The following is a 27,538-nucleotide window of genomic DNA, read 5'->3' on the forward strand; positions in this document are numbered from 1 at the left end:
CATGTGACACATACATTACTCCAGAATAACTGCAGGGGGGATCTATCCTTCCTCGATGGGAAAGGTGGAGGGAGCACACATGGGTTTTGCACTGTCACGGTGGGTAGGTGAGGAGGGGATAGGGGGTAGGGAACAAGAATGAAAGGCAAAGTAAGTTTCAGAGTTGCATCCTTTGCAGAACTCCTTTTTTTCCCCCCTGTACAGTTTGGTTTCATGTGACTTCAGCTTCTTCCACTCAATGGTAGAAACACGATGACCTTTGCTGAAGTGGCTGATTACATTTATTTAAATGGTGTCTAGTGATAGCAAAGTAGTAACAAAAATTGATTTGCAACTTCTAGTGTGCTTTGCAAAACGCATGTGAATTTCATTGGCACTAGTTGGAAGCAAGTGAAGAGAAAATAGTACATAAGTTAAGAAATATTTCTTAGTATACAGTGATAAAACTTAAAAAACTTAATTTTTGAAGAAAATGAATTTATTTTATTACCATACATAAATGGTAATTCATTTGGTGTTCTCAGAGATATAAAACAATACAGAAGCCTGCATATATACTTCAATTATATAATTTTAACAGCTTTCATGCTCAATTATTGCCATTGAAGTTAAGCATATGTGAGTTTCTTCAAAGTTTAAGGAGAGACGGGGAGACATTGAGCTGCCATCTGAATAACAAATACCTTCATTTTCAGTAGAAGTGAGAAGTGAAATGTTCCTTAGAAGGTTGCAGACAGGTTTCATGGACTGCAGATGCACTGGGAACTGATCTATGACCACCTTTTGTCTGCTAGATCAGAGCATAAATATGTTTATTGTTATATATCACAGTAACAAGGGCAGTGCAGTGGCAAGTAGACACCTGGCTGACCAGCAGGTTGAAGGAATGAGGAGAAAATTCATAGTTCTTTTGTTTTCTTGTAAACCAAGATAATAGTTCTAGTGTGTCTGAAATTAGGGTAGGGAAAAAATGTATTAGTAGTATTTGGAAATAGATTATATATGTTATTAAGGAAAAGAAGAATTCAGTTATAAAGTTTACTCCCTTATTATTTACTTTTCTATAAGGGAGCCTTTCTTTCATTTCTGTTTGGCAAGTAGGATTCATGTGTAGCTGAGTTTGCTTACACTGTCCCACTCTTCCAGTCTGTGTGTGTCAAGAGAAGGGTCCCATGTACAGTTGTTCCCAAGACAAGGGTTTGATGCCTGTAGAAGAGAGTCATTTAGTGCTTACACGGTGCTTCCTCTACAGAATACCTCCTGCATCTAAGATCTTCCATCCTGTTCGTTATTTAATACCTATTTTATTTTGGGAACAAAAAAAAACCCTAAAGAGAAATGGGCACTGTTCACATCAACTGTTTCTGCCCTGCAGATATGAGGGGAATAGTTTCCTTTCCGCAGGAAGAGTCACCGGGAGCCTTTTAGCCAATTACCACAGCAGTTTGTAGACCACAGCAAAAGAGGGATTACTTCTGCCTTCCGTAGTGAAATTTAACCACTGCTGTGCTACACAAATGGGCCTTTTATATTTTATCTACTTTGATATTTTAAGGAAATGAGAAATCCTGAAATGACAAAACGCTGGTAATAATGAGGTGAGTTATCACCACATGGTTATTATCAAGAGAATTTTCTTTTTATACTAATGTGTGTTAAAGAAGAGGCATGTTCCTTGTTTGCCTTGGAAGAAAAACCATTCAAGTTTACTCTTGTCAGGTTTCTGAGAAGAATAAAACATTGTTACTGTTTGGGAAGGAGAAATGACCTAGTGGAACCTGGCCCACGAGTTGTCTTCCTGGAAGCCACACGTGATCGTGGCTCTTGTTGTGTCTGAGGTTTGTCTAAATTCCCCTTTATCCCTTGTTGGGTTCAGCTGCTGGTGCTGCAGTCAGTTCTGCATTCGTTATCTCCGGTGAAGTTACCTTATTTGCAGTAAAAAAGAAGTTGGACTTGGGTGTTTTGTAACCAGCATTAGACATTACCTGTAACACAGGAATTCTTTTGGCAGTGAACTGCAGCACTTCTCCTGTAGAAGCTGGATTGAAAATAGACCATATACTTAAATTTTATATGATAACAGCTGCAGATTGAATTAGTAAATCACTATTCACTATGACTTCTACTTTGGTCTTGTTTTCATGTAAAACCCTTTGATCATGTTTTGTGCATTAGTCAGTGAGTTTTCACTGGAAACAGGCAGGTGCATGAGGACCTTTGTGGTAATCCTGTGCTCCAGAGTCACTAGCACAAGCACGGAGCTGTCTGTTTGAAGACTCTTGCAACATCTTTGTTGAGTTTCAAGCATGAAACTACATTTCTGTCCAGTGCAACTGTGAAGCAAACCAACAAGAACCTTTGCAGTGTTGTAATGTTGTGTACACTTCAAAGTGTAGCATTACACTAAGTAGTGTTATGTTACTACTTTGTGTTGTGAGCATACTGCAGAAATAATCACAGTGTATAAATTAACATATGAGCTTTCCAGAATTCCATGTGGTGAGTTTTAGTTCAAGCATAGTTAACAACATGAATAAGGTGCCGAAACCTATTTAAATATCTATGTGTCTTTGTCCCTCTCTACTTTTAACTCTCAAATGATTGTGGATGCCATGTATAAAGCTTTTGTGTAGTATAGGACTTGTATTAAGGATCTCAGTATGCCCAGCAGCCTTTACAACAAGAAAGAAGAACCTAACTGAAAATAACAAACTTAATCTCTGATAAGGGATTGTTTGAAAAGTTTTTTTCTGAGAAAAAAAGTCAAATTCATATGAAGGTTGTGCCACTTTTAAGCCTAACAAAGTAACACATTTGGATTCTAAAGCTAATTGGAAAGATGATTTTATTAATGGTATGAGTGTCAAGAACAAAGACACTTAAAAACTGACAAAAAAGGAATGCAAAGAACTTTATCAAACTATAAAAGCTTTGTAAAAGTAGAGCAGATACTGCATAGCTGGATATGCTACCATAAAGGATCTGAAAAAACAGCTTCTACAGCAGTAGAAGCCCTGAGATTCTTCCTGACATGTGAAGTAATGCCTTGCATTGTTATGTGGGCAAGGCTGTTTTTCTTGGCTATAATTTAGGAAGGCTTTTGTATGTTATCATTAATGAATTAGAACTTGAATAACAAATCTTGGATGTAATCATCATAATCTGTTCCTGTTGGGGTGGGACAGAAGAAAAAAAAGCTTATTGTAAAATAGTTTAAACCTATTTGATGAAAAAATACAGATAACTTATTTGCTTAGCATAGCTTATCATTTAGGTGGATTTTTTTTGTTGAGTGATCCATAATCATATAGTCTGCTTCAAGAGTTCCTAACTCAATCATACTGCAATAGTGAGCTCTGTGTACTGTACTGCTTAGTATCTTGTGTCTACTTTGAGTTTCATATTGAAGTGAAGGAATTGAACATCAGACTATGCCATAAAACAAAAATGAGTAAAGTAAAATTGATTGCAAAGTGTTCTCCATATCGTGTACCTGCCTTAAGAAATTACTCTTCATAGGTCTTTGGAACACAGTGTAACGGTGTAATATATGCTTCTATGTCTATATGCATATATGCTTATGCCCATTTATAAATTATTTTTTATGTATGTCAATACATATCAGAACTTGCCTTCATCTTGCCCTGTAATTGTGAGTATTCTTTAAAGGTGTGTATGTGAGGGTGTCCAGTAGTACCACGTTGTTGAAACTTGAGGCAGTCATGCTAGGTGGTGTTTGTTAGTTCTCAGTTTAGAAATCTGAAAGGTGAAGCGCCTTTCAAATAGGTAAATGGATAAGATGGAGATTTTGCAGAAAACAACTTTTGCCTTGTCTGGGTAAAAACTGAGAAGAAGGGAAATTTCTTCTATGTGAGGATGAAAGAAATACAAATTTGCGAGCAAGAGGGATGTAAGAGATGCATGTCTTCTCAAATTCAGTATATGGAATATCAGACATAACAGTCATTATTTCTGCTTCTTTTGCTTTTTTATTTTTTCTTTTTTATGAAGGAAAAAACCATCATTTAAGTGAGAACCCTTACATGAACTAGAACCTTTTCATTTATTTTATCGCCCATATATTGCTCTGCCCAAACAGACTCAGTTTTCCAGCAGCTTGCAATTTCTTACTGATGACTCCACTTGTATCCATTTCTTTATAAAACACAAAACAAAACACCTAAACACAAAATTTGCATTCTGATTTGGTAGTATTTTGAATAACTTGAAAAAAATCTCAGTGCCTTGATTTGGGAGAATGAAGTGGCTTGCTGAAATTTCTTTTAAGTGGCTGACAATAGTCATTAGAAAGACATCTAGTGAATTTGTCTTTAGATGAGCTTCTTAATGCAGGGAGGTTTTGTGGGGCACAGTGGTGTGAGGTCATTCCCTAATTATCTTAATTTAGTTGGTTTTGGTCCACTGTGTTTCAGGTTCAGAAGCATTTATTTGTTCTGCTGTGAGTCATAGTGCTTCATTATGACATCTGCACTGACAGTTATGGGAGAGATGTGCTGAAAGGCGCTAGGCTACATCAACATTTTCAAACTCCCACATGCTTCTTCCCATTTTTATTAGGATCTCCTCAAAGTTGGTTACACACCCTCTTTCAAATTATTCTTTATAACTCAGGTCTATCACATTGCCTGTACAACACTCACGAGTCACTGTGCAGCCGGTATGCTAATTGCTACCTTACTGAACCAACCATAATGGGCAGCCTTTCTTGTGTATTAACATTTTGTCCTTGACCTTACATTTTGACTATTGTGTCTTTGCAGTGGATTTTGCTGCCTGCTTCAAGCTTTGCAATGCCTGTGTCCAGCACTATGCACAATGAGACCTAATCCCCAGCTGGGGACCATCTCTAGCAGTGCAGTACAAATGAAATAAATTTCAACATTTTTTGTTTTAGTCTGGCCTCATTCAAAAGGGGGTTTGTTGCTATTTCTCAATTCCTATTTGACATACTAGTTTCACAGTGATTTTCTGGCTATTTAAAGCAATTTTGGGGGGGGAAACCACGATTCAGTGTTTTACAACACTGTATATATGGATTGGGGGTTGATTTTTGGTATCTCTCTATTCTATACACAGTACATGCTAATGTACTTGAAAGGTAAGATGTGTGAATTGCTGCAGATCTTTAGCTTTGCAAAACATGGGATTGAAGAGCTGGGCTAGTCTGCTTGTTTGCTTTCCCATGTTGAAGTGGTAACTGTCTGCCATTACTGTGCCTTGTGGCATTTTAAAAAACAAGAGACGAGAACATTTTTGCTACTCTGTATGCCTCACAGAACAGGAAAAGTAAGACATCATTTAAAGTGGCTATTGTGCAGGAGGTTTCTGGAATGTTTGGCATTGCATGTTCAACTTTGGCATTTTGTCATTAAAAACTGGAGCACAGCGCAAGCTCTCAAATATGCAGTCAGGCCTCTTGAGCTCCTGTAAAAATAAGCTGGCAAACAAATCCCTCTAATAAAATGCTGATGCTGGAAAAGATATACAGTCATCACTTCGTTATGCTGCTTTTCTCAGCACGTCTCATCTATTTCCGAAAGTAGAAGAGAGAGATGATTACAGTTAAGTGAAAGTCATGATGGGGTGAAATCCTGGCCTTGCTGAGACAGGGGACAGCTCAATCACTGGGTCAGCCTTTAAGCCATGAAATATCCCAGTGGCCTGGCCAGGTCACTGGTTTCAGTGGCCATTAACTTACTTTTAGTCATGGCGGTTGTCTCTTCTCTCTTTGTGCTTTTATGATGGTCACTGTTTAGCAGAGTATATGGGGCTTATGACTTTTGGCTCAGGCTTTTAATGACTGTAGCCATTTAAAATGCCCTCCCTGAAACCTCCCAGGGGCTGAGTGCACTGGTGAGGCGAGAGGAGGCTTCTGGCATTAGAAGCATTTGGCATTGGGCTCCTATTGATAACCTGGCCAGTGAGGGTGGTGACAGGGCTGCAGTGCTGCAGTCTGGGCTTTCTTTGTTTACTGGGACTGTTATTTTTCCTATCAGTTTTTCTCAGGATGGTCCATTTATAATTTTTTACTCAATGTATTTTTTCATTCCAAATCTGTATAGCTACTAGTCATACTTACAACATTTTCTTAATTATTATGTGCTCTTTCCTTCAAAAAGAACTACATGGTTTTAATATGTACTGTGTGGGATGCTTGACTAGGATAGTTGAAGGAAGAAACAGGAGTAATGACAGCCTGGAAAGGAAAACTGTCAGAATATTTGATTATTTAATTCATAAATTACAATCCTGGTTAAACAACAAGAATCATTCTCAAGTTAGACTCTTTAGAGCTAATAATGACAGTGGAACTATCTTGAATACAAATAAAAGGTGAAGGTAAAGAAACTTGTTTTAAAGCAAACATTTTGGCAGTGCTGAAAGTGGTAACTTCTAGTAGTGTTACAGAAATTGCAGTATCTTTCCTGTCATACCACACTGGCATGTGGTAGTCTGGAATAAGAAAAATACTGATGGGACAATCAAAATAATGTGATAGAGGGGGAGTCCATGAAGAGACCATGTGTGTCAGCCCAAGTGCACTAGCTAAGCTACCTTCCAAATACTCTTGTATGTCATAGTGATCAAGTAGGTTCAGAATAAAACAAGTTTTTATAAAACTACATAAACTATAAAGTTTTTATAAAACTACATTTTTTGTTTCCAAATGAATCACTTTTGTAGTGCCCTTCCAGAAGGAGCCCACTGGCACTGGGCAGACTAAGTGTGTTGAATGAAGGCAGGACGTGAAAAATAGTCGTCTTTCCTCATTCAGAAAATAATACTTGTTAAACTGCACAGCTTTAAATAAGGAGGAAACAGTACTTGTGATCATCTGTAGTGGTAATCAGTCATATATTTCTTCTTTGTGGTGTTCAAATATTGGGGAAATGATTATAAGCAGCTTACATGTTTCTGAAGCAACTCTCTGATCACGTATTGTTTTGCCTCTTCAGTTTTGAAAAATCTAAAAATATGTGCACTATCAGGAAAATACTGTTTTTGTAACCAGTAATGTGTTTTAATAGTCTGTAACCAGTAATGTGTTTTAATAGAGTGGAGAGGAACTGTGGTGGTTATTTGTGGGTTCTTTCTTGCTAAATTCAGTAGCCGTTGTGTACCAGGAGATTAAACAGTACAGTTTGTATGTGGTCTATGCTGTTCATATAAGCAGGTCCAGGGACTTTTTTAAAACTTGTATCTTTTTTAAGGTCCTTGTGCGTGGCTGTCTAAAGCTTACCAGAGAACAACACATCCTGTGTGCTGCACTCTCATCCTCACATCTTGGAATTGTTCTGGGAGTGCATAAACACCTCCTCTCTCACCTTTCATGGCTTCTCATGTGCAAGTGGCTTTTGAGGCCAGCTGTCTTCTTCCTGACTTCTGGAATAGCCTTTAGCATTGGAACAGGGACCAGGACTCAATCTGCAAAACTCTGTTAAATGAAATTTCCAATGGGTATCCAAAGATTGTAACACTGTATTTGTGGTAATGGCCAGATAATACCCTTAGTCCTCTGTGGACAAGATTCTGGTATCCCAACTGTGTTTGCAGGGTTGAGGGAGACATGGACCCCACTCCTTTGGGTCCCAAAGCTCTTGTGAAGCTTCATTTTGCTGGACACGTACTGCCATTGGAAAATTGCTAGGGATCTGTAAAAAGAAATTCTTCAAGTTAGACACTTTAAAAACTCAAATAGATTGGTTTTGCTTGTTAGCAATGGGTAAGATGAAACACAGACATTTCTAACATTTTGACTCTCTTTATTCTCTCTGTAGAAACCCAGCAGGCAGGATGTACAGTGATTTGGAAATTTTTGTGTTGAGTTCCTAGAACAGCTGAGTCAGCTCCACAGTTTCTCATGGCTGTGTTTTTAGCTGTTATATAGATGGTGATTGGACTGCGGACTGCCACTGATGATAAAAACAAATATATATTTGTGGCAATTAGACAGTGATGTATCTAGAGCTAAGCAGTACTGATGATGGCAGGATTACAAGAGCTGGGTTGTTTGGAAATTTAGTGTTCTCATTGTGGCTATTATAGGGCAAAACTGAAAGCTAATAAAACTGAAGACAGGTCATATCAACAGACCAATTAAACACAGTGTGTATCATGCATACAGATGTTTGCGAGCTATACTATCACACAGCAAACGTTATTTTTGACCTTTCAGTGTGAACTCTGTTGATTACCCAAGACTTTTTCATGCAGAATAGCCTGCTAGAGACGGAATCAGACATGACTTCATACAGTCCCTGACTTTAGCTGGATTTCTGCAGTCCTGATTTAAACCAACTTGGTTTTACTGGAGTGATGTAGGGGACAAAACAAGCCAACTTTTCCTTTCTGTGGTTTTCACTGTGTGGGTCATCTTAAAAGATGAAAATGTGGCTTTCGTAGGTCGATACGGTCGATACGGTCCTACACACCAAATCGTGATCACGGCAAAACCCAAATACTGACCAACTGACAGTTGACTCAACATCCTTCTTTACAATGTTTTTTCTCTCTATGTTCAGTAGAATATGCAATTCTTTTAAAATTGGTTTCATTACTAAATTGGAGCTTGGGTGGATGATTATTGTATGTGGTTGAGTGGCATTTGCTTTAATTCTGTATTTGCAGGTGGCACTGTCTTTTCTGCCAAGAGATAGGAGAAGGGCTAAGGACTTTATCTATTAATGACATAGCCCTGGAACAACAGCAAGGTAGCTCGGTTTGGAACCACAAGGCTGTTAAAACACAGATAACTTTAAACAACGAGATTCAAAACAAAACTTCTCTCTGTCTCATCGGTGCCTGACCAATTTCTAATAAAACCAAGCTTCACTATTCTTTTGTTCTGTTTGCATAGAGGCTTGTTGCATGATGCGGATGCAAAGGTAATACCTGTTTAGCTTCACTTTGACAGTTCCATTAAGATTAGACTCAGAATAATTTTGCATCACAAAAACGGATTCAGACCTGTGCGGGGCCTTATCTTGCAGTAGCAAACTGCTCGGCCCAACTGGTGAGGAGGATTCTTAGTTGCTGTGAATTGAAGAGAAAATGCACGGACTTGGAGCTTTTGTTGAATGCTTTTTTCATGTGTCATGAGTTCTCACTACAACTAAACTCAGCCAGAAAGGTGGTGCCCTGATACCAGTTGAGAAGGTCGATACGGTCCTACACACCAAATCGTGATCACGGCAAAACCCAAATACTGACCAACTGACAGTTGACTCAACATCCTTCTTTACAATGTTTTTTCTCTCTATGTTCAGTAGAATATGCAATTCTTTTATTGCTGTTAGTCAGGTACCTTTAAATCACATTAAACAGCATTCCTGAAAAACACAAGTAATGTGTTGGATTTTCATCATTTCTTGCTAACCATCTTAGTTAAACTGTTGCAAGCCCCTATATCCCGTGCCTTTTCCTTTATGATTTTCTTTTTTTTTAATATCTTGGTAACCAGACCTAGTAATAAGTAACAAATAAAAGTATGATGCACAAATTCAGTTCTTAAAGATCGCTTTAATATAAATGAAAGCTAATCTCGTGCCTCTAATTTTTGTCCTTCTGAAGTCTCAGCTCTTTCCATCGACTAAACTCAGGGTCTCACCTCCAGAAATATACCTTAATATTAAAAAACACACATCTCTACATTTTAGGACCAAACTGATTGCTATAATAACTTTTTTCTCCCCTGTCTCACATTCTTTTTCTTCTGAATTGAACTGTACTCTTTTATCAGAAATTTCTCATAGGTACCCACATTACATGATCAAGTTGCTTTTTCATATTCTTTTGAATGAAGCCTGCAGGGAGAACTTCTCTGGCATCATCCATAATTCAGAATTTTGTAGCTCTTTCCTGAGTGTGCTGAAGTTTTTCAACGTTACTTTTGAAATAGACACACACCAGAACTAACCTTGCATTATTTTATGGTCCTGTCAGAGCCATATAGAGGAGTAATGTTGCTTTCCTACTGTTATTTTGAATTCCCTTCATATATTGTATTCATTGGTTGCAGCATATCATTGGGAGTTCATGGTCTGTTGTTGCTTTATGTTTTTTAAACCATTATCTTAAAGTTTGTCATTTATCAGTGGCAGAACTAGAAAAGGTTTCACAAATGTCCTGAACTTAATTATGCAAGGCAAAAAAATTTCAACTTACTACTAAACAAAACTCTTTAACTGATGGCAAGGCATAACAATAATCATATAATAAGTAATGTAATTTATGATTTCTGTAAGGTTTTTGACAGTTGTCACATTCAATAAACAATTATAGTTCTGCAATATCCCTGTAGATTGGGGAACTGTGCTTTATTTTGAAGTGGGGAAACTGAGGCCCAAATTTGTCACTGGCCAAAGTGTTTCTATACCTGTACTGAACCCGGTTTTACTGAGTCCACGACCTATTCATTCATCCTTCTTGGGCTGCTTAGGAGAATAAATGTTTTATAGTTAATGTCATCCCATCGTGATGTTATTCTGAAAGTGCTTCCTTATATGTTGGGGTCATACCTGTTTTTAGGGCAGTCCTGTGCAGGCTAGTGGTCCCTTTCCAGTGCATGAAATGCACCACGGCAGCATGAATTTCATCATACAGCAAGTCTGCATTCCTTGACACACAGAGCAGGATAATACTGCTGGTGTCCAGACCTACTGTTTTCATAGTGCTACATTTGCTCACTAATGGCTTATGAGGCAAATGTTTAAGTGCTTATTGTTACATATTCTCCTTTTATCTCATCATTGATAGAGCAGTGTTAGAGTTGTGAAATTATATTTTTTTTTCCTTTTTTGAAAAATAAGATCAAGCAGCAGAAGATGAAGGCTTTCAAGTGTGCACTTATGAGCTTGTTCACAATGACTGTTTTGTCTCCTGTGGTTCACTCCTGGCACTTCTTCAGCTTAGCATCCGTGGATCAGTAGAGCCTGCTGTGCTCCAGCGCCTAAACTCCTACAACACCTCTGTGTCCTCACTGGAACAAATTTGAGAGTTGTCAGACCCTGATAGATAAATGGTCTCCAACACTTAGAAGTCCTGTCAAATCTACTAAAGCATCTTTTATGGTGGAGAACAGACACTGAGTGCTTCAAAGGACTTGTTCAATCTTGCGTCCTCTTTTTTAACTCTGCTATTAAAGACATGGGGCTCAGGTCAAGTTCAGCATGGGACCTTTTGCATCATAGAAACTTCTTACTGGAAGGAAAAGTTCACCTAGTACTTACACTAAAAGACTAACTATTTTAGGAACTTTGGGTACTTTTGTTGGGCCAAATACTGTGCATCTCCTGGGGAGCAGGTTGTCCTCTTTGCAGTAGGTGTGTTTTACTCCTTTTTGTACCTGCAGAGGGTTTTCGCTTCAGTGTACCTGATGCTTTTACCTTTCTCTGATCACCCACTATTGCTGTAGCAAAGGACTCTTCGGGATGTTCCTTGTTCTGCTTAGGAGACCAGTTGCTCCTCTGACCACGGGTGTTTTCTTGGAGCCCATTTCAGACTGGAAGCCCTTATCTCATCTGAAAGATGATCGTCCAATTCTCCCCTTCCTAGTCCCCTGATGACAGTCAGATGTACCTCACAGCCTGCACTGATCTTTCATGCCTGCCCCTGTCTGGAAACAAAGGCAGAAGATGACAGGAGCTGTTCAGGCAGCTGGAGCTGGAAAGATGCAGGTGCCGATCCTGGAGAAGCTGAAGGAATCCTGGTATGAGAGGTCTTCCTCTGAGCTTTCCCCACTGATGCTTTGATGGTGCAAGGCAGAATGAACTTTGCTGCCTGCCCTGCTCCTCATGGCACAGCCTTCTGCTGTCCAAGGGCAGAGGCAAGGATTTTCTTGGATCAGGGAAGTGTGGGAGAATCCGACACGGCTTTCCAAGCCTGGTTGCCTGCCTCCTTTTTGTTGCCCACTCTAGCCTGCCACTCTAGGGCAAGCCTTGCCATCTTGTGCAACCCCCAGGCTGAATTGTCCAATGTCCCATTTGCTAAGAGGAGGAAGAGGCTTTTTTAATTAATATTTTGGGACTGTGTTTTTATTCTTCAGAACATGCATCAATGTCTAGAAACCAGGATCCTGTCCAAAATATTAAATTACTACCTTGACGGAGCCGACATCCTCGCCCAGTGGCCAGGCCCTTTAGCTCAGCAGGTCCAGTGGCTGGGTCAGGAGCCAGGTTGGGATCCTGTCTTCTGCTGTCTGGAAATCCAGGAATCCACCACTGCAAGACACAACCAAAGAAGATGGTCGCTAGCATTTTGCTTAGGGAGTGTTTGTTTACCTGCCCTGCTGCCATATATCCATGATCACAAGGTTCTTAATTTTTTAGTTTTTAAGTGTAATTATCAGAGTTATTCTGAGTCATCTTATCTTTAGCCAGTGCCCAAGCATTTGCAGAGGGGAATGACACTTGTTGTGTGGCCCTTTCGTACTTGTATTCGCTGCCACGCTGCTGTGTCATTAGCCAGTGTTTGTTTTAAATGTCTGAAGTCCAGAGCTATGGTGGTATGTTAACCCACCACCTCTGTGTAGTCTGGAAATGTTAAAACTATAAATTATTATAAACAAAGCGCCATTGGGGGAGCATATATATTGTGGTTATTTAAGTAGTCATATAGATTTCTGCCTTAGTTTAGTGCTCATAGAATGTACACATGATCAGAGAAGTACCGCACAGTTCACTGAAGAACAAAGGTATATTTAACAGAAGATGTGTTTGTACTGAATATATACTTTTTTAATTAAGATTTTAGTTTAAAAAAATAATTTTAGCTTGCTTCATCTGCTTTCCATATGTAGCTATTTCAGCTAAAATATATTGCTAAAGAAAGGTTTAATTGAATCAGTGCCATTGTATAAATACAGAATTTCTGTTTATGTACATTTCTCATTCTTATAGCTTCCAAAAAATAGCTAAGTGACCATTAGAATAATTTAACAAGAAAAGATTTTTAGTTTATGAGATGTAAGTTCTCCAACATAAAATACAACATGCTGGAACTAATTTTCATTGCATGGTTATAGTTAATGGTTAAAAATTTTCAATCTGTGCAGAACCATTTCCATACCACTGATCCATCTGTTTTAAAGAGACCTTGTCTCGAATAATACATGATATTTGGTCATTGAGGAGGAACTCTCATGGTCCAGTGTATACTCAGTGCATCCTTGAAATTTAGTCCTTGATTTTGAAAGGTTCAGTGTTTCAGTCTCTAGGCATCTGTAGCCCTCAATGAATATTTTGCAATAGTAGATAAGATACATGCCAAGTAAACTGCTATAGTTTCCACCCACAGCCACGAGGAACAAAGTGAGTTAAGGCTGGAGCCTAAAATTTCTAGGCAGAAGTAATAAAGCTTTTCTTTGTTGAGGTTTCAGATGTTGCTTTGTTCTTATATGCCCCAGTGAAAAAAATGTTTCTTTTAAAAAATATTTTACAGACACTTAATCTTGGTTGTGTCTAATGCCTCTCAATATTTTTAAAAGAAATTCCAAGTAGATGAGTTATTTATGTGTTTAGCTTTTATTTTCCTTTATGTCTTTTAATAGATTCCAGATCTCATCCATATTGTAATGGCTTCTGTGTTACGGAGCAACACAGTTTACTGAATTACACAATTACAAAATATCCATTTTTCTTGCCTCTCTGACATCAAAGTGCCATTGACCTATATAGTAAATTGTTAATGCATTTGTAAGCTCGGAAGTCCATCTTGTCCCCCTCACTGTCTGCACACAGGCTTCACCAGACATGAGGAGACTCCAGTGCACTTCAGCACACCTGGAAGCATCACGTTATTCCTAGCATTCAGGTGAACATGCTTGGAAGACGTTATGATTAAAGGCTGTAAATGGAGAACTGTTCAGGCTTGAATTCTGTGTAAATTGCTTCCCTCAACCAACATGTTGAAGCACATGTAGAGTGTAATTTTATAGACTTGTCTGAGACATGGGGTATGCAGATGGAATATGTAAGGTGATGGAAAAAAGAAGAGGTAACCCAAACTGCTATATTTGCCTCCGCTCTCCCCGTCCTCTCTTCCCTGTGCATTTCTTTCTTTTCTTTCTTTTTTTTTCTTCTTTATGCCTGAATTTATTTGAATTTCTGGGGAGAACAGGTGTTTAGGGGACAGAACAGCACAGGGAGTGGGGCTGAGCTTTTACCATCTTGGAATTGCCACCATGAATCCCTGATTTATTTTTTTTGTTTGTTTTCTGTGACTACAAGCTCTAGGAATTGAAATATAGCATTCTGCACTCAAGAATTATTCCATAGAATATGTGAGGGAGCCTATAATTAAATACTTGTGCACAGATAGCAGTATTGGAAGAATAAATTTGGTGCCAGTCTCTCCAGAAGTGGTTGAAAACCATAAATCATGAAGCGAATAGATAATCACAGATATAACAAACTGTAGCTGCATCTGCTGATTATTTTCTCCTCAACCTCTTGTGTACAATTAAGAATTCAGATGTAACAGCTGGGAATGATTTTCAAATGTTGATCTGAAGCAGAAAGTTCTATTCAGAAACTTTCAGCAGTTCTTTTATCTTCTCCGTTCATTATTTTTTTCTGGAATAGGTTAAAAAAGATAGTACTTGACCTGCTCTGCACTGAGAAAGAAAAGAGATCATTATAAACTCAGATATGGATTTATTGTTAATGATCCATCTTCTAGTGTGACTGAGTTCAACAGCAAACAGACTGAATATCTGTCAACAGGCTAAACTTTCTTTGGTCAAGAAACTTTATCTGTTAATATTTTATTTTCCTAGTTCAGCAGGGAGACATTTTTCAAAGGTTTCTCGTTGATAGTTGTGGCAAAGAAACTAAGGTAAAAAGCTCAAAGTGAGTGCCTGTCAAATTAAAAGTAGAGACAATACACAAGTGAAAACTATAAAAAAATTGAGTGTAGATACTAATGTAATCATACATCATTATACACACTGATGAGTATAGAGTTCTATGTATAAATATATTAATATGCTGAACAGGCAGATCTGTGTGGACCATGTCTACCTGTAAAATTACTACAGAAAGATCTCACATCTGTCACTGTGCTCCACGTGCACCTGAATTCAAAGCATTTGGCATTTAGGGTGTCAAAAGCAGCAGTTCCAGCTTTAGAACACTTTGTTTATTTGTTTATGTCTTGCAATTTTTTTGTATTCTGCTAGTAAAATCTCTGGTTTTAATGGTCCAACAACCAGGTAAGGAATCAATTACCTGAATATGTATGCACATGCATTTACACACTTCCTTTATAACAACAGAAACTCAGAGATCTTTCCCTAGTCTAGTAAAGTGAGTTGTACATCTTTGTTGATGTGGTAAAGGATTATTGTGACGAACATTGTGACTGGTTAATTAACTAGTCCCGCTAGAAATGGAAAAAAGAAGAATTGCATTTTTGGTAAAGGAATGTCCTCATGGGGCACTTAATGCAAGTTTATTTATTCTCATTTGACACATAGAGTTGTGGTGCACATTTTACCTTCAAATGTTTTCTCCTTTGTTATCTGTTACTTTCGTTTGGGCATTTCCAGTTTCTTTGCAGGGAAACAGCATATTTTATTTTTTATCAAACTTTCAAGTCTTAACAGTATTGTTTGCAGATCAAGTCCAGGAAACATGTCTGATCACCTTACACAGATGTGTCATGTTCTGCATTTCTGAAAGATAACCTGCACTGTCAGCCGAAGAACCATTACTCTTTAGACCCAATATTCTACTACTTATCTTTCTCCTTATTTTTGATATGCTTAGTTGCTTGGGGTTTCTTAGTTTTATTTTATTTCATTACAGCGCTATGCCCATACCTAAGCTGTTTTCATTATTTTCTTCCTTTGTTCCATTGTTAAGAGACAGAATTATGCCCCTTTCTCTAAGTTGGTCTTGTCCTCTTGGTATCTGGTCTAATGAGTTTACTTATATTGACTGCTGTTTAGGTTAGGGAGTTTTCTTCCTACACTCTTTGTGATTTGATTTTTTTTTTAATGATAGAGACATAACAATTTTTTACATAATTTTACTAGCTGAACATTGAAACTGCCAGTGTTCCAGAAAATTTGCATAGAGTGGAGGAGCTGTAATCAACTCCACTTAGTTTTTTAGGCTGGTGACATGAATTTTCAGTGCATCCAGTAATTATGTGAAGTTTTACTCATGATAAACTGTGGGATTTTTTGGGGCTTCAGCTCGAAGAAAACAGTAAAATCAGCTAGTGGGATAAATTTGCATATTGCACAAGATAGGGAAATAGTCAACGATGTTCTTAGTACAAAATGATCTGCATGAACTCAAAGCAATAAAGCAATTTCAGTGCAGCCAGATGTCATGACGTACGTGCAGGAGCAACGACCATGGGCCATGCAAGATCCTGAGGACTTGGGCGTGTGGAGCACCGACCTCAGAAGAAATCGAGAGCTGTTTTAGATATTCTGGATATGACTTGGAGTGGGAGAGCCTGCATGGCCTTGGGGTTTGTAGGAACAGGGAACTCTTGAGTAACGCGAGGAAGATGGCACTGCTTACCCAACTGAAACTGAAGGAGTTGCTCCTTAAAGGTTTTTTCTAGTTCTGCTTTCCCCAATTTCAAAAGAGCGTTGAATTGTGAAGACCCAGAGAAACCATCTAGTTAATAGCCTGAGGAGATTATTCATCAGAGTAAGCAGGATTTCCCAACTTTAGTCAAGATCCAAACATCTTGAAATCAAGACAAGATGCACACTGTTTGGAGTCTGTGTTTTTACATGAGGAAAACTATCCACTGGAATAGGTGTTGGTTGGCTTTTTTGTTTTGGTTTGTTTTGGTTTTGTAATATGTGCTTTATTCTAACAGAAATTAATTTGTATTAGCCCCATTGCCTGTGTTCAGACTAGTAGGTTCCTCTTAACTAAATCTTGGTTTGTGAGTTTTAATTTTCAGGAGGAATGTGAGCATTTCTACTTTTCATCTCTTTAAACAATCAGAAAATTTATAATAGCAGGTTGTGGGATACTAGCTTTTCTGCTTTTTTGTGTTACTTGGAGATGAAATCTTTCCAATAATAGGGTAGCAGACTGGAGAAACAGTCATATGAACAAAGAACTGTTGAACCCTTTGAATTAAAATAAAAGCAGTGCTACTCTCCACCTTAATCAATAGAAGGGGCTGTTTGGGCCATAGGGTTTTTATATTTCTTTTTTGTTTACAGATTTACAAAGAGAATTTTCAAAAGTTGTCTTCAGGTCTTCCTTGAGAGCGTAGTTGCAATATAATTGCAAGATATGTGTTGGGTAAGAGGTAGCGTGTAAAAAAAGACAGCAGCGATGATGGTTTTCAAATAATATATTTTATACAGCAGGAAGAAAGCAATTACTGAAAGGTTAGCCCAGATTATTATTCATAAGTTATGTAAGCTTTTAAACAAATCGTTGTGCAAATGTTCACAACCTCACCATTTTCTCTCTCTCAGAAGGTGTTCAGATCCCCACATGTGTGACAGATCAAGTGTACTTCCAAAAATAGGCGTGTTGTTTGTGCTTGCAGTTGCAGATGATCTTGTTATGACAACGGAGTTTCTGCAAGGAGTTATCTGTGGGCTGTGTGGATCCTTTTTCACTTCAGTTCCTCTTACAGCTGGGAGCTGCTACTGTACCGTAGAACAACCCTCTCCTTTTTGGGCGCAGTGCTTTGGTTTCAAAGCCAAATGCAATTAAGTCATCCTGATTAGATCATTAGAGCCTTAAGTGAAATCTACTCAGTAACATGCCCGAACTTTTGCTGTGGTTCCAAATGAATAATTTTTTGGTATTTGACTTTGCTTTGAAATGTGGAGTGCTCTTTGCCCAAAGGGATATCTGGTTTTGTATAAACATGGAAGGTTTCAGACCATTTGAGGGACACAGTGCAGAATAATTCAGCCGTGCTGAAGAACTGAAGTATTTCAGCAATATCATTAACAGTGTGTTCTGTATCTGCTTCATCTTGTTAAAAATGTTACCAGAGGCCTCTTTACAAACAGGCCTGGAAGAGCTCACCAGGCAGAAGTAGCTGAGACCCCTCCCTGCTGTGTAACTGCTGTATGTGACCCCGTGTACATTCAGCACTAGGCATAAAGTTTTTAAGGGCATCTCTCTTCCCAGACCCATTGTTCCCGTGGTACACCATGTGCCTCTAGAGTGGTAACTGAGTGTTGCAAAGTACTGAACATTGGATATTGAATATTCTCAGTGCCAAAGCTGGCATGAGGGCGTTATTTACCAGCAAAGGTGAATCCTTAGAGAAAATAGCAATTCACTTTGAAAATTGGGATCCCTTTCACATGCCATGTGGCACTGAGCTATTTTCTGTGGCAAGACTCAGACTTTATTACAGTGGTCTGTGGGAATGCACAGACACCAGATGCATGTGACATGTTTACTTTGCATGTCTTCACGGTATCGTGGGGGTAAGACATGGCCATAAGAATCACTAGCTGTAGAAAATAGAGGTAGCAGTGTAAAGGTAATAGTGAATGATAAAAATACAGATATAAAACTGGGGAGACAAAATATACAGAAGAAATCCCCTAAACATCTGACACCACCAGCTGTGCCTCCACCTACTTGAAAGTAGTTGGAGCGTTTCTTGTGAGCACTCTGCCTCTGGATTTGTTTGTTTGTTTTCAGTGCTAGAAATTCAGAGAGATTTACTGCAGGAAAAATCACTGCTCAACATGAGTTAGGCTAGCAGAATTTGACTGCTTGACAATATTTGAGAACCAAAACATGTCTCTGAGTTCAGGTACATTGTTGTTAATACCTAGTCTCCGTTTTAGTAAATAGTAAGCAGTTGTTGTTTTCTTCTATAAGATCTGAATATTCACTGGCAGATTGGGGCTGTCTTGTTTGGTTCTGGGTAAGGCAAGCAGTTACAGCTGAAACGTAAATAGTATGCTTTATTTAGCAAGTAATTTAAGGTATATTAGTGTGGACCTCTTTGCCAGTGAAAATTCTAAGTTAAGGCAGGTAATAGGGCACATTATTTCTTTTATTCTCCTTGGCATCAAACTAATAATTGATAGTTAACACCATTTTGGTGAGTCTTGTTATAGAAGCCAGACTGTTAAAGCTATTAATTTTCAGAGTTCCAAGCTTTTGTTTGCAGTTTATAAAAGTACAACATTAATGCTTCAGACTTTGCGTCAGCTGTGTGTCACTGAATTCAACTGTATGAATAGCTGACTTCTTCCTTCCAGCAAAATGTGTTCTTCACAGTAAGCATTTTTATGTGCTCCTCTGAACCACTCCAGTGAACATAAGAAAATCAAGAAAAGGAATGATAGCCTGAAACATAGTTGGCAAACATTTTATACTTTAATACTGAAATGTGTTTCTTTTGTCAGTAAGTTTACTAAAATTCCATTTTTTTTGAAAGTACAGTGCCTTAGGAAAGATGTAATACTTGCTAGGGAGGTCATATTTATTAACCAGAAAATAGTAATTGGAAAAGAGATGAAGCATGGTCTGTTGCTTTAGAAATTATTCTTTGAATTGGCCGATTTACAACTGTAAGAGGTCTGAAGGATTTTATCCCATTTCTACCTCCTAAATTTTTTTTTCCCCACTAGCACACCGATAAAAGGTTTCTTGTGAGGCTTCTATTTTTTCAATAGACAGAGGAAATGTAAATTGCCTCTGGGTTTTTTCTTAGTTCTAATGAGTTAAGCCTAGTCCGGAAAGAATATGCACAAAAATGGAGAGATGCAACTTGAACATGTGTTTTGCTGTTAATACAGGATGTTGTGAAATAGCAGATTCAGGCATTAGGAATGCAGCACTTTGAGGTGGTAAGTTGTGACTGTACTTGCAGCAATTTGCATAACATTTTCTGCAGGTATTTATCAGTTTACTTTTATAGCTATTTCACTTCCCATGATAAAGAAGTGGAAGACCCCCTTTGCAAACTATGCTGGCCAAAGGAAGTGTTGCCCTTCCTGATCCCGCTATTCCATACCACTAGAAAGACTTTTCCATTTACACAGTTACTGATTTTCCCTTTTTTGTGCTGCATCAGTTTTGACTATGGAAGAGATGCACTTTATCTAACCCATATACTTTGGGAAAATTTTTCTGGTGCTTTAGTATCTTTATGCTACTTTAGTATCTTTACTTTAATATCTTTAGTACTACTTTATGCTTTTAGCCAAAAAGGCAACTATTAAAAGCGCTCAGGAAATACCAGATAATTCATAAGGCAAATGTGAATGCTAGGGATAGTCAGTTAGATGCAGATGTTCCTGGCCCCACTGATGGTTTGTGGCAGCCTAGAGAGAGAGAGAGAGAGAGAGAGATACCTGGCTCTTCACATGTGACTGACTTTTCTTCTTCTTGCATGTGAATTAAATGAAAATTAATCTATTCCATATATTGCCATATAGTTCCCCCCCTATAAGCGATGACAACATTTGATGCAGCAATGCATGCAAGTGCAATTGAGGTGCCATCACTGGGGCCATGACTGAAAGAGCTGCTGTTTCCTTGTTTCACTTGGTGATCTGCCCTGCACCAACATGTATCAATATAGCTTGAGAGGTAGCAAAAATCGCTGCTTGGGGATTTGCCCCCAGATTTAAACATATGCAGGTCTACAGGTGACACCCAGCAGGTGAAGGGTGTGTGGCTGAAGCTCAGTCCCCCACTGCTCGTAGCTCCTTCAAACTGCCCAGTGTGAGGCAATTTAGGAGAGATCTGTAGCCAACTTAACTTATCTGAGCCATAACGTGGCTTTTATTGCCTCTGCTTCAAGGAGCTGAGGATGTTCAAAGTGGCTGATAGCTGCTTGCCTCATCCCTGCAGCTGAAACCAGGCGTATCCCACCCGTTAATGTGTGGTCCAGAATTTGAGGGCTCATCTGAAAATCGGTTTGTTCACCCTGTGAAGGATAACATTTGGTAGGGGTTTTTTGTTTGTTTGTTTGCTTGCTTGGAGTATACATTTGACAAAGTAACAGGAGGTTGCAAACTGTTTTACCTGTTACTTGGGCCTCGTTAACACACCTTTCTCAGTCCTTGCACAGTAAATACTGCAGCTGGAGTTGCAGACTTTAATAAGCAGGTATCTGTCGTAGCTCCTCAGAAGAAAGGTCTCAAAGGGTAAGTACTGTTTTGTTTCCCCTTCTCTCCCTCCCCATTTTAAATGCTATATAAAAAGGATTTATTCTAGACCATATGTTACCATTTTCTTAGTATTTACTAAGCCATAAAAAGAGAGTTGCCCACTTTCACAATAGCTGTTGTTCCAAGTTTCCTTAAAGTATTTCATGCAAAGAGAACATGCAGGCTCAGTTAACTAGATTGAAAGGATTCATGATGGGAGAATATCTTTTCAAATTGGCATTGTCTACAGAATGCTTTTAAAGACATCTGTGGGGTTTTTGTACTCTTAGACCACACAAACATATTTTTTTTTAGTTTTCATTTGCTTTTCAAGCATGAAAAAATAATATCTAGCTAATTTAGAAACATATTTTTCTGGATGTCCTTCACTTATGGTTTTTTTTCTTCATATTATTCTACTGTCTGCCTCTCATTCCTCTTGGTAGAACAATTTGTTTTCCCTCAGCACAGAAGTTACCTTTGTAATTGTCAGTGTAAGCAATACTTTTGGAGAGCTCTATTTACCCTTATCAGTGAAACCTCTACTAAAGAAGGGTCTACCTTTTTAATGAAGAAACAATTTTTTTTTTAGATTTTTAGACCATTAATTTATAAATCATGTAATCTGATACTGAATTATCCCTACGTCATATAAACAAGTGGCCATATGCGTTGAAACTTCACACTTTTGAGTTCTGAAATACAGCAAATGCTGTCCTAACAATTATTACCATTTAGTACCTCAAATTCCTCCCTGAGAAATCTCTTAAAAGCTTTCAGTTTTCCAGACAGGGACATTTAAATGAAATTTATAAGAAGAAGTAATGGATATTGGGAACAAATCTAAACCATTACCTATAAAATCAACAAACAGTCCCTCAGTCACATCCCAGAGCAGTCTGTGGAATCATCAATTTCTTGAATTACCAGTGAATCAGAAGAGACATCTAGGTACTGCTGCTCCTTGGTCCTTTCCTTATGCCCTACTTTCTTCTGTTAGAGCTCTGACAGAAAGATATATCACATGAAATTATTTATTAATAGCTTCTGAAATAATGAAATTGTTATTTCTGTATAGAATTCAGTGTTCCTTCAGAAAAATGAAACCTAATCTTATTTCTTTCAGCAATGGTGTACAACTTACACCCTTGCCTTATTGGATACTATTGAAATTACTAGCCATTTATTCAGTTCCCGAGATAAACAGAACTGAAAGCTCAGTCAATGCATGTCAGAGCAGATATGATCATACACTAGATTTTTTTTTCCACTTGGCTTTCTTACACTACCTAACCTTCAGTGAACTCCCTGTGACATCTGCTTTCACAGAATTCTCCTTAATCCACCTTCATTGTCAGGCTGGGTTTTCTGTTTGATTTTTAGAAATAGAGAAGTAATGATACTTCTGGGAATTTCAATAACTAGAGAAAAATGACTGATGGGAACTTGTTTAAGAGGGTTAAAGGGATAATAGGGTAATGCAGTGAATGTGAACAGAAGTCTTGAATATGTTCGTCTCTTCATAAGAATTTAGTATTCCCTTTTGAGTCAATCAAATCAGAGTATCTCTTTAGTTTTGAATTACTTTTGCTCAAAACCTTCAGGATTAAAAAAAGCAATCTGCTAAAGGATCCTGTAGTATAGAATATTTGTCATACAACTATTATCTGCCACATAAACTGTCTTTGCATCTCCTTTCTGAGTGGATGAGACTAAGAGCTATGTTTTCCAGTTAGTCAACGTGGAGATTATTCCTGGGAACAGCAATGCCTGTGTCATCAGTTTATGCTGTGAACAGCATGTTGAATAGTATGGCACTGCTGAGTATATCTCAGGGTCATGATTTCTCTCAATCAGAATTGATACAAGCGCGAGCAAGAAGATAATCTTATGAGGACATTGAAGGGAACTTATGCACCACTGCAGTGCACACTTAGATGCTGTAACCTACCACGCACAGAATTTTCCTTGCTAACAGCTGCATCAGAGAATAGGAGGTCTTGATGTTCGGAAATAGACAATATACACATCATGGCTGTTTGGAGAAAAAAGTTATATTTATATCCAAAAAAATAGGCAAGTGAAGGATGGGGAATAGAGACCCAAAAAAAAGTAAGCATTGCTCCATGGCCAAAATAGGAATTATTTTCTAGTTTCCAAGATAACACTATGACAGAGCAGGCAAAAGTTACCACACGATGTCTGCAGAGTATAAGAACACATTTATTTTCACAAGATTAGGCACCTTCACCCATATTCAGACACATCTAAAAGGACCAGTGCCATTATGTTTTGCTTCATAAGTCCTACAGAATCACCTGTTGGAAAGTGAATTATTCTCAAAAAATTCCTGAAAGAACAACACATTAGAACCCATTCTTTTTTCACTTTGAATTTTTTAAATCTATTTTTGAAGCTTGAAGAGGGTAACCTGTGGAGATGCCTGTAGTAAAACACATTCCACGAGCTTCTGTGGAGTCAGGATTCCTTTTGTATGCATATCTGTAAATCATGAGACATGTGCTCTCAATAGTGTAACCAGGCAAATGAATAATCTCAAGTACAGACCTACATTATGTTCTGGCTACAGTATTTATTGGCTAGTGAAGGCTGTGCCATGTAATTAGAAGAGACTGAGACACAGTTTTTTCAAATATTTTTTCAAATACCTTCTTTGTTTGAACAGATAACATTGTCTTGTGCTGAATTCAGGAGAGAGAAAGCACTGAGGAATATGAGGTCATTGAATATTCACACAAGAGCAGAAGAAGCTATGTTCTGCTTATCTGGTTTTGTCTACTAATGCTTACTTCATTTCAAAGTTGTAACATTTGATTTGATGAATTTTCAGCAGTTCTGAGAATACTATGTGCTAAGATGTGCATATATGCTAAAAGAAAAGTAAATCAGCAAAGAGAAAATTCAAATATACATACTCTTTTCACTGCCTCTCCCTCTGATATGCAGAAAATTTATCTGTTGGCTCATATTAATCATAAAACGGTTTGGTTTGGAAGGCACCTTAAAGATCATCTAGTTCCAACCTCCCTGCCATGGGCAGAGACACCTTTCAATAGACCAGTTTGCCCAGAACTCCATTCAGCCTGTTCAAGACACCTCCAGGGATATTAGACTTGCTTACTCCTAATTTTTGATACTTTGTCATTTATGACTGATGCTACCACTGCATCTATAAAGCTTTTTGATGAACAAAGATGTTAAAATGTAAAGATCCCAACTTGGGAAACGTTTAAGCATTTGAAGAGGAGACACGTACAATACAAGTAAACAAGATTTTAGAAATCCATCTCTCTTTGTAGCACATAAGAATATGGAATTGCACATTCCTTTCTGCACGAATGTGTTATATCCCCTCCCCCACCTTGTCCTTGGGAAAAAACCTAAACTGTATTGAAAAGTATTATTCATTGGTAGGGGACCTGGCCCCTTACAAGTTGGAAACCATTTTATATGCTGTAGATTCTTTTCAGTTTTAAAGCCCTGTGTTGGCTTGTGAACAATTATGACATCAACTCTTGAGATCCAACTCTAGCTCTGTTCCCTGTTCTGTAAGGTTTATAAAGCCAGTAGCATTTGTCTTTGTTTCCAAATGGGATATATTTAAACTGACATTTCTGATTAATGAGCTGATGTTATGGTTGGTTTATTATTGGTTTTACATTGTATCTCTCAAATGTAAGTAGATAATTTTAAGAAGAAAGTTTTGCAATACATAATAAAACATGTTGCAATAACAACATCTGAACAATATATATTTGATTATCTATATATAAATCTGAAATTGTAATTAATATTTAAATATCCTTATCAATGAAAACTTACAGTGTTGTTTTGCAATAGAGATGCCACAATAATTTTCCATAGCCTAGAGTTGGCTGGAGTTAATTAGCCCCTAGCACCATAGCAGTGATATCTGATTGTATCAAAAACAGAATTCACTCAGGACCTTGCAGAATTTCACTGTTTGTGTATAACATTATATGTACTTAATATTTATCTCACTTATATGAGATAACTGATATTATGAGAGAATAAGACTGACTTATTCTGCTGGATTCCACTCTAATTACTCTATAGCTGTTCAAGTGTAAACTGGTATATGCTGCACAAAGGCATTTCTGAGCTCATATCTCTCTTGTAATTGTGTAAATGACAAGTGTGTGTTTAAGAAAGGGTGGAAGGTAATAAATTCAGTTAATAATAAAACAGGTAGGCTTTTTATGTTGGATGTTGTAGTTCAAAGTTTTAGGTGTTCTAAGGGAAAATGTAGGAGTCTATCCTTAGCAAAACCTCCCTACTATGCTGAGACACTGATCCTTACAAGAGGTTAAGGGCAAGCTTAATGTGGTGTATAAATGTAATGTTTTTCTGTAGCAGTTTTCCCTGCAATATGCTGGAAACTGTTCTTGAGTTAATTATTGCAAAAGCCATGTAAGGTAGAGAGGTAAGGTGAGTTCTGTTGTATATGGTGGGCAAAGGACAAGGAAAGTGGTTTTGTAAGGACTGAAATGTGAACCAGAGCTTAACACTCAGCCTATAGAAAGCTATGATTGGACTAAATTTATTCACCCATTTCTCTGTGGTCAAGGGAATTCTGATTTACAAAGTTTTCTAAGAACACTTTAGTATATTAGAAATAGTTGGTAAGAGAACACTTTCCAAGGAATGAGGTTGCCACTACAGTTATCCGTTGATTTTTCTTACCCAGGTTACCGTTGATGAGTTTTCTCTAAATTGCTTCTGCTCTACAACTTATTTTCTTAAAAGAAATTCAGAACATTGAAGCACATAAATTGAGTGGAGTTTGGTTTTTCATAAGAGCTGAGCAGAAAACCAGGCTACTGGGTGCAGTCCCCAGGCATCCTGATGTAGGCAGGTACTATACTGCATGAACTCTTTCCTGAAGTTGTCTAGGGCAGTAGTTAAAATGTTGGTTCTTGGCCAAAACCTGCAGTTCCCATCATTTGGAGCTGTGAGCTTTAAGTTGTTAGAAAATGTGTCCATTAAAGTTATTTTGGTGGTACACAGCAGAAAGGTGGAACAAAATGTGTGTACACATTTTTGTTTATGCTGTCTTCTCAGTAACTACCATATAAATAATTATTTTATTTTATTTTTTTTTTTTTACTTTTGGTGCAGGAGAACAACTCCTGTAACTTTAGAATTTTGAATAGGATGTAATCCACATTTTTATCATTTCAAGTAGCTTTTATAAGGTTTAACTGGATGAGCTGATCACAGCCAAGAAAATTAGGTACACTCAATCAATACTGAAGATCAAAATAAAGTCCAAAAGAAAGAATTTATAAAAGAAACATTACAATTAATTCTGAGTGACGGAAGATAAGTTCATGCATTTTTCTTCATTTCAGAGGGTGTTGTTCTCAGTAGACCATCAGTTGTTCATTGTATACACCATACTGTGCTTTTCAGTGATGGTTATTGTATGAATAACCAGGTCAGCCAGTTGTTTAAATAAAGTTGGGAGAAAAATACCACAGAAAAATGAGAGAAACAGCTATATTCTTTAAACATTATATTTTCCCTATTATACTTACTTACTTTTCAAAATACTGGAGACAGCTCATGAAAATCTTTTCCTTCTTAGGTCATCATTGGTTTTTATTCCTTTATAAAGATTTATAATATTTTTTTGTTGTTTATCTTCAGCAATATATTGTGATTCCAAGAAGAGATGATAAAGATAGGATGGAGTGAACAATAGGAAAAACAGACTATTATAAACAAAGATACTGTATTTGTCTAATTGTCCCAATTTCTAACTGTGGGACAGTTACAGAAAAATGGTAAACAATATTCTTGACACTTACTTAGTAAAATTTAGTATCTGAATCCATATTTACATTGTCAGATATCTCAGATATTACATGTCATTGGCTGAAAGCCCCAAAATGAATTAAAAATTGGTCTGTTCCATGCAAATATTACCAGAATTAGTAGGAGGCACAGCTAGGTATCTCCTTGTAAACTCTAAGCCTCATTAGGCAACCAACTTTGAGATCTTCAGGCACTGTGTTTTCAGTCTACTAGGTCTGTACAATGGAGGCTTTTCATATACAAAATTTTACATCACAAAAGAGTGATGCAAGAGTCATAGAATCAGCTCAGGTTCAGATTACCTTAGAGAAACTAGACCAAATCACCATTTTTTCTTCAGCCTGCACCAGTCTGGGTTTGCAGTGTTGCATTTGCACAGTGATACTTAAATTCTGTAGCAGGAGACAGATAAATCATAAACACAGAAATAATTTCTTTTATGTATTGGTTACTTTTATGTGAAATGTGGAAAACGTCTGATAAGCACCCATCCCTGTAGATGTTAGGGCCCAAGGACAGCCAAACAATCTGTTCATGCCT

General features: G+C 37.7%; 1 protein-coding gene and 1 long non-coding RNA gene across 7 annotated transcripts in view; both read left to right on the plus strand.

The window, feature by feature from the left end:
* KIAA1217 (KIAA1217 ortholog) overlaps positions 1-27,538 on the plus strand; it is a 233,054-nt gene that overhangs the window by 95,735 nt on the left and 109,781 nt on the right. The window lies entirely within an intron of this gene.
* Positions 4,557-4,914, plus strand: LOC114004088. The gene is made up of 2 exons (XR_003546456.2): positions 4,557-4,678; positions 4,782-4,914. It is a non-coding gene; the product is annotated as an uncharacterized LOC114004088 (long non-coding RNA).

This window comes from Pipra filicauda, unplaced genomic scaffold, assembly GCF_003945595.2.
Source record: "Pipra filicauda isolate LSUMZ 115617 unplaced genomic scaffold, ASM394559v2 scaffold187_size1440530_pilon, whole genome shotgun sequence".
In the NCBI taxonomy this organism is placed as follows: Eukaryota; Metazoa; Chordata; class Aves; order Passeriformes; family Pipridae; genus Pipra; species Pipra filicauda.